The sequence below is a fragment of the Peromyscus leucopus genome, chromosome 20 (genome assembly GCF_004664715.2).
Source record: "Peromyscus leucopus breed LL Stock chromosome 20, UCI_PerLeu_2.1, whole genome shotgun sequence".
Lineage (NCBI taxonomy): Eukaryota > Metazoa > Chordata > Mammalia > Rodentia > Cricetidae > Peromyscus > Peromyscus leucopus.
In genome coordinates, this window is record NC_051080.1 from 46064019 (window position 1) to 46072498 (window position 8480).

Sequence of the window (8480 nt, forward strand, 5' to 3'; positions counted from 1 at the left end):
CCAGCCGTGTTCAGCCCTGGGATAGTTTCCCCCTTGATCCTGGTTTACTTGTAACTTTAAAAATTTATGGAGATTCCCAATCTGGGCAAGATTCCTCCATGAGTTTTTTTTGTTTTTTTTTTTTTTACCCCCTCCCCCATTTCTTGATTCATGGGGTTTGAGAAAGACCCTGAAGTCACATCTAAGTCCTTATAGTTCGGCTGCTGCAAGGGAGAAACTAATCCAAGACCCTAGTTACCAAGTGGGTGACCAGATGTTCTCTCAAAGCAGCAATGTGGCCCGGAGCCGGGGAGCACTGCGGGAATCCTTTCTTGACACACAACAACATTGAAAGGACTCACAGGGGTCTGCAAAACGAGGGGGTTTTCGTGAGCCCCAGATCTGGTCCTGCCAAGCAGTCTAGTTTTCATTTGGCCGCTGAGGAAACAGGCTGAGCGTACCCTGCTGGAGCAGCAAGTGCCAGAGCTGGGTTCAAAGAAACTGGACAACTTCTCTGTGACCTTTGACTCCAAGGTCTCAGGGCTTTTTGTTTTCTGCGCACGCCTGGCTACAGGTCCCTCATCATAGGGGTTTGGGTGTTAAACCCAAGAAAGCCTGTGGTTGAAAAGCAGCTAACCCCACAGCAGTGTGTTTCCTGGGCGTGGGGTAGGTAGGGGTGGGGTGGGATGAGGTAGAAGGCGAGCAAATTGTCAGGGTCCTTGGGGAAAAGCAGAAGCGACACCAGATGCCTAATTACAGCTGGGACTGACTCCCTTGGAAACCAGTGGCAGACACACTCTGGTAATTTTGCCATTGGGATTGCCTCCCGAACCTTTCCATGAAGCACCAGCAGCTTCTTGGTGTTGGGGTTTGCAGGTCGGGGTGGAAGGGCGGGCGGGATGGGGATCATCAACCTGGACGGTTCTCATTTTGTAGATCAGGAAATTGAGGGAGGGAGGGAGCCTCCACCGTCCCTAACCGGCGAACCTACTGCAATGCATGAAGTCAATCCACTCCAATGCAACAATTCTTACTCCGGTGACTGCGGGCGGGCAGGACCGGGGGCCTGACCCCATCCCAGGCCAGGCTCTGAAGCGGGAAGGGGAACCGAAGGATCAGTCTCGGCGCGCGCACTCGGGGACGCACAGCGCCGGGAGCTGGGGCACCCGTTTCCCTTTTCCCTCCCCGGGGAAGGCGAACTGCCCCAGGTGCCCCAAAGCCCAGCCTCCCCCTCCCCCCCACCTCACCCCGCCCGCCCCTGGCGCGCCCGAGTCTCGGCGGTCACGTCTCCCCATCCGGCTCCGAAGTGCGAGCCAGCCGCGGCCGGGCCAGCCCGTGGGAAGGCTGCGCCGGGGGCGGGCACGGGAGTGGTCCCCAGCCCTGCCGCGCCCTGGTCGCTGGGGAGAGGTCCCCGCTAGGCAGGCAACGCCCCAGCCTGGCGCTCCCGGGGCGGGAGGGCGGGCGGGCGGGGCCGGGGAAACCTCCAGGCCGCGCCCCCGAGCGAGCGCCGCGCGGGCCCCTGTTGCTGGGGAGAAAAGCGCGCCCGGCCCCGCCCCGAGCCCGCGGGCGCAGCGCCCTCTGCTGGTGAGGCCTCGGAGCTACGCAGAGACCCCGCCGGGACCTCGGCAGAGAGCTGCTGCGGAGGGGCGCTGAAAGCAGACACTCCTTAATATTGCCTTCTTCTTAGGGAAAAAGAAGATAACCGAGTTGGAAAACGAGCCGTGTGCCCTGCAGGGCATTTTGAAATGTGAAGAAGTCATAGTGCGTTTTTCTAGAAAAATCTGCAAATTTGTACATAGGCTTTTTTTTATACAGGGTCTTGTTATATTGCCCAGGCAGGCCTTGAACTCACAATCCTTCTGCCTCAGCGTATGAGGGCTGTGATTACAATATTTGCCATCGCACACTCCTGGATGATTTCTTTAGAAAGAAGGCAGAGACATTATTTTGGTGATGTGGATGCTCAAAAAACAAAACATGTATTGTTCCTGTAGAAATGGGATCAAGTCTTGCCCGACTAGGACCATTTTTAGCGTACTTAATGTTTGCTACGTGATTCCCTGGTCTCTGGTTGTGATACCCACGAAGCTGACGGTAAAATGGCCCACAGCTAGGTTAACTAGGATTTGGAGGTCAGGTGGAGTTGGGATGGAAGGATGCTCACAATGACCATCAGATGACCTGTCCCCGAGCGGGGTATGGGGGCGACACCCTGCAATTGAACAGCCCAATTTCTACAGCAGAATGTATGACTGTTCTCGCTGAGGAGGACAATGGGTGCCGGGCCCAGCAGGTCTGCTCAGGGAAGGGTTTTCACACTAAGGAAAAGTCTTGCTTCCCTGAGGGTGCAGCCTGAAGCTCGGGTGGACCTGCACTAACCTCCGTGCCGTGGAGAAGTTGACCCGGTGAGCAAGTCTGTCCACCTTGCCCCTCTGTATTCTAGTGCTGCTTGCTGGTTAGATGTCACATCACAGGAGGCTTTGGCTGCTTTGGGAATGTGGCCAGAAGCCTTCTCCACCCCCAGCCGACCTCCTTCAAGCCAGTACACCAACACGGAGTGGTTTTCCCTTCAGCTTGGATCCACTTCTAGGACTAACCTTGTCCCTGGAGACCCCACCTGGGCTTTTGAGGGAGAGCAGCTGTATGAGGTGGCTTTTCCTGAACTGACTCTAGCTTGGGAGCAGGGATGTCCAGCTCAGTCCTAGCTTGATTTCTCCAAGTCCTGCAACCAAAAACATGCAACATCTTCAGGAATAGGTTTTTCCATCTAGCTCTGGTGTGCAACCAGCAAGAGCAGCAATATCCGGGATTGTTTGGGAGCCTCATGGGCTTACCAGGCCCAGAATTTACCCATCATCCCCTGCACTGGGATTTTCATCCAGTTAGTCTTATGGCTTGTGTGTGCCCTCCCTATTCATTCCAGGTGCCCTCTGCATCTGATCACTTCACATTAATAGATTTTTTTTTCCCCTCAGTCCCCTTGTTGGGTATCATCTACACTCTACCCACCCTTAAAACTTCCAAGAGCTATGTCTGACCCTCACACCCTGGATCATCTTATTCCTTTAGGTACCTTGAACATCGTCAGGTGCTCTTCTAGACTGGTAACACAGAGTGCTGTCATATCATCCGCAATGAAACCTTTTGATGACGGCTGGGCAGGATGCCTGGACGCCTGCCTACTCTGATACTCTAAACAAGGGCTATTGATCTTGGGATTCAGCAGCTATTGAGGCAGGATGCAGGGAGGAGGGGGTACAAAAAGATCCTATCATTTCCACTACTTGTATCAATTATTTCCTCAAAAGGGTAACACTGGGGGCTGGACAGATGGCTCAGTGGTTAAGAGCACAGTTACTGCTCTTGCAGAGGACCCAGTCCAGTTCCGAGCACTGAAGTCAGGTGGCTCACAACCACCTGTAATTCCAGCTCTAGGGGATCCAATGTCCTCTTCTGGTCCTCACAAGTACTACATGCACAAACCCATGCACAGACACACATAAATTCACATATGGCTTTCAATGTCTTTCTTTACAAATTCTAACAAGACAAATCTTGCCACATTTGTGACCCAGGCTCCTCTGTCTGCCTTTCCTTTCTCTTTCCATTAGCTCTGTGTAAACCGTTTGCATGCCAGTCTACATCATTCAGACCTGCTGGAGCCTTTTCTACCTTGTAAAGCTCATGACCCACCTTGGGACTCAGCAAAGCCCCAAATGACTCCATACCAGTCCCCAAGGTCTCTGATGAGTTAAATTCCTTTTAAAAGTTATGTTGATTTCCTTATGCCTCTGTATGTACACGGGCACACATGCCAATAGTGCATGTGTGGAGGCCAGAGGATGATTTCCTGGAGTCAGGTCTCCCCATTCACCACGTGAGTAAAAGGGATCAAATTCAGATCGTCCAGACTGGTGCCTTTACCTGCTGAACCATCTCACCAGCTTGCCAGTTCTTTACTTCTTGTGGGAAAACAGTCCTCTCAGGCCCAGTTACTGGGCATCAGATACCATAACCACTACTCAATGCAGGTCTACTGCCCTCAGGAAAGCTGAAACCAAAAACTGTTTTGGTGGCAGGGGGTGGTGGTGGTGGTGGTGTGTGAATGTGTATGCCTCTGCTCTGCAGCTCTCCTGTAGAGACCAGACGACATCTTGCACCTCTGCTTCCACCATGTAAGTCCTGGGTATGAAACTCCGGTCATCAGACCTGGTGGCACTGATCCTGTCCCTCCTCTGGTGTCTCCAGTCCCTGATACTCGTGGGAATCTCATTCCGGGATAATCGAGTGTCTGTAATGGCTTGTGTTACTAGTTACTTTCTGTTGCTGTGAAAAAACACTGTGACCAAGGAAAGTTCAAGAAGGAGTTTATTTGGGCGTCCACAGACACGGAGGCTGGCGCAGGAGCTGAGAGCTCACATCCTCAGCTGGAAGCACAAAGCAGAGTGACCCGGAAGTGGTGTGAGCCCACCCCCAGGGACACACTTCCTCCAGCAAGGACACACCTTCTGAACCTCCCCAAACACTACCAACTGGGGCTACCTGTTCAAATGCCTCAGCCTTGGGGGTGGGGGCACCTCATTCAAATCTCCATTCCTCTCAGATTGCCTCAGTTTACACAGCCTTCAATAGTTCTTAGATCTTCACTTCCACAGTGTTCACAGGGTCCCAGCCCCCCCACCTGTCCTTCAGCCTTACAAGCCAGGCTGGGAGAGGCTCTTTCATTTGTCTGTCTTTCCTGCTGGGTCAAATCGAGCAGTTCAGAGACAGTGTGTACCCCTGGTTGTCACAGACTCCTGAGCTGGTCTGCCGGTCTAGTCCTGTCCACACTGACTCATGCATTTGCTTTCCTCTCTGTGAAAGGTTGACCTGAGTGTCATCTCTCACTCTGACCATGTTCTCTTCTCACTGTCCAGTGCCTTCCATTGTTTCGTAGATTTTGGATGTCAGGAAGGGACCGCTTTTAGCAGTTTTGATTTGTATCTCCGCACTGCCCCTCCCCATAGAAAAAGCAACCGGACCCTCCATCTCTTCCTGCATTCCATTTCCCCTGCCAGTGCAGAGGCTAGTGCTGAGAACAGCATCTGCATGGCTCCTCTTGCGTTCCTCCCATAGGCAAGCTCTTCAGCCTCAGCAGCATGTCTGATCTCCCACAGTAAAAGCCACAACACTGATGCCACACCTGCTTATAATCTGCTAATAGTTATATGTATAACTGAGAGATATTGCAATATGTTCTCTAGTCCACTAGCCACACGGGGACGCGCTGTGCTCATGTGGCAAACCCCCATTTATCAAGATGCATCACTCTGCAGCACACAGATGATGATGGTCACTCTGGACCCCTCCCCCTCCGCAGACAGCCCCATCCTTGGATTGCTGCGCTTCAGTTGCGTGTTTTATGGCTGGATCCCCAAAGCATCTTTGGTTCCATTATGTTCTTGTTTGGGCACCAGCTGTTGCATGGTTTTTCCTGGGGACACATCAACAGCTGTCTGTCCACTCCAGGTACAGCACTAACAGATCAAAGAATCCTACCCGGCTCGCTTGGGGACCCTGCGAGTTTCCTCGGGTTACACAGGCACACAGGTGAGAGGTTACTTATAGCAAATGGGTAATTTACAAGTAGCACCTCTTTCGAAGCCAGCCACTGCTAGTCGCTACTATATTCTTGAGGAGGGGGGTGCCAAGTCCTGCCGTGGCTTGGGTCCTAGAACCCTAAGAGCAAGGAGGGGATGAAGAACTGACACACGGACACACAGACAAGCTAGGATTGGTAGGACTGGGTTCTCTGATGGAGAGGCCACAGGATCCTGGAAGCTCAGTGTCCTAGTTAGGGTTTCTATTGCTGTGAAGAGACACCATGACCATGGCAACTCTTATAAAGGAAACATTGAATTGGGGCTGGCTTACAGTTTCAGAGCTTTAGTCCATTGTCATCATAGCAAAACATGGCGGCACACAGGCAGACATGGTGCTGGAGAAGGAGCCGAGAGTTCTACATTTTGATCCACAGGCAGCAGACTATGTACCACACTGGGTGTAGCTTGAACATATGAGATCTCAAAGCCCTCCCCCAATAAGGCCATACCTCTTAATAGTGCTATTACTTATGGGCCAAACATTCAAACACATGAGTCTATGGGGGCTATTCTTATTCAAACCACCACACTCAGCATGCTTATTACATGCAGCAGTTATTTTATACCAACAAACAAGGAAGCAGGTTTAGCTAATCTGGGGAACAGTTCTTAAGGATGTAAAAAAAAAAAAAAAGGAGAGCAGGGAGTGGGATGGGAGGGTGGAGGCCACAGTGGCTAGCTTCTACACAAAGTCAACATTTACACTTGGACCAGAGGAAGACTTTGCCATGCCCTGAGCCTCACTTGGGGAAGGCTTTGCCATTTCTGTGGGGCTGAGGCATTGGTCCTTGACATGGCAAAGCCATGCCAAACAGTCTATATCCCCTCAAGACGTCACGAACTCCCTACAGGGAAAGCCCCCCCCCCCAATACCCCGTTCTCCCGTTTTCATGGGAGAACGTTTATGTGCCTGGCCTTGTGAGGGCCCGGGAAGACAAGCACAGCTGCTCTGATTTCAAGAGGCCAAAGCCATGTGGTATAAAAGGAGGTTCCCACAGCAAGCATGCCTTCCCCTTCATGGCGCACTTCGGTGGCCAAAAGGCTATAATTTCTCATATAAAGCATGAGAAGTAAACAAGTCTGTGATGCCCTAGCCATCTCCAGACTGAATCTTTCATCTAGCGTCTCCACTTGATTTCAGTGGCTGTCACTTCACACAGGCCCAAGGCCATACATCTCCCCTGCAAACCTGTCCTCTTATTTGTCACAGTGATTGAGGCCATCGGGCACCCATCCAGCTACACACACTAGAAACTCTGCCCTCTTTGACCTCCTCCACCTTTCACCTTTACCCCTGAAGCAGTCCTTTCTCTACAATTCCCATAGGATCCCAACAGGAGAGCCTAGGCTCCCCAGTGCCAATGCTGGCCCTGCTGGGGCCCATTCTAGCTGTCTTCTACGATGAAGCTGGACGTATCTCTGTGAAATATGTGGTTAGTTATAGAGGCTCAGTCTGCAGTATCACTAGGCAGCTCTGAAACACACCACACCCCCAAGCTATCGAAACAATAATGTAACCCCCTTTCTCTTAAAACTAGATGTCCATGACGACTTTGGGATGGTTTGAGAGCTCTGTAGGCTCCTATATCTAAACGCTTGCTTCCCTGTTAGTGGAATTGTTTGCGAAGGATTAGGAGGTGTGACCTTGTTGAAGGTGTGTCACTGGGGTGGGCTTTGAGGTTTCAAAAGCCCATACCTTTCCCAGTTAGCTTTCTCTTTCTGCCTCATGTTTGTGGATCAAGATGTGAGCTCTCAGCTACTGCTCCAATGCCATCCTGCCTGTCTGTTGCCATGCTCCCTGCTGTGATGGATATGGCTTCTCACCCTCCGGAATGGTTAAGTTCCAAATTAAATGCTTTTCTACATTGTCTTTGTCATGGTGTTTTGTCCCAGCAACAGAACAGTATCTAAGACAGGCTTAAGAGCCCGAAATGGCGTGCATGTTTGTGGTCTCCACACACCATGGTGTGACTTTCTCTGGCTCTTGAATTCCCACCCTAGGGCTTTAGCACATACAGTACTCTCTCAGTGAACTCTCCTGCACCCTGCCACTTAGTCAACTCTGGTTATTCATTCACATCTCAGTGCAACTGCCAATTCCCTAGGAAAAGCTCCTGACCAGGCCAACAGGTCCAGCATCCCTGCCTCCCCAAAGACAGTATCACATAGCTGAGCTTGGCCTTATCTGTGTAGTGGAGGATGCCCTTGAATGTCTGACCCTCATGCCTCCACCTCTCAGGGTTCCAGGTGTGGCACTGGAGGCTGAGCACAGGGCCTCCTTGCACATTCGCTGAGCACTCTTCCATGGAGCACCTCTAGTCCCACAGGCTCTCCATTGCCTAGGTTGGCCCTGAACCAGCAGAGAAAAGGCAGTACCACCTCAGCCTCAAAATGGGGTGGGCATGTGGTTCAGCGGTAGAGTACTTGGCCCAGCATGCATGACTCCTGTGATATTAAAAAGCTGCAGTCTGTGTCCTCAAGAACCCTAGAAAGATGGCCCAAGCCTAAGAGTTCAAGTTCAGCCTGGGCAACGCGGAAAGAGCTTTCCCCTCTCTCTTGGTTTTTTGAGACAGGGCTTCTGTTTAGTCCTGACTGTCCTGGAACTCTGTGGAGTTGTGGCTGGCCTCAGACTCACATCTGCCTCTTGCCTCCAGAGTGCTGGGATTAAAGGTGTGCACTGCACCACCATGCCCAGCTCCAGAGGCCTGTCTTAAAACAATGGCAGACTGCCCTAAGGGGTGAAGTACAGTGGAAAGCTCCCTTTAAAACAGAAGGCCAGTGTGGACCACCAAGAGCAAGGTGCCGGGAAGGCGGACAGCAGGTGGTAATGCCTCACCTTGGTGAGCCTGTGTTTAGATG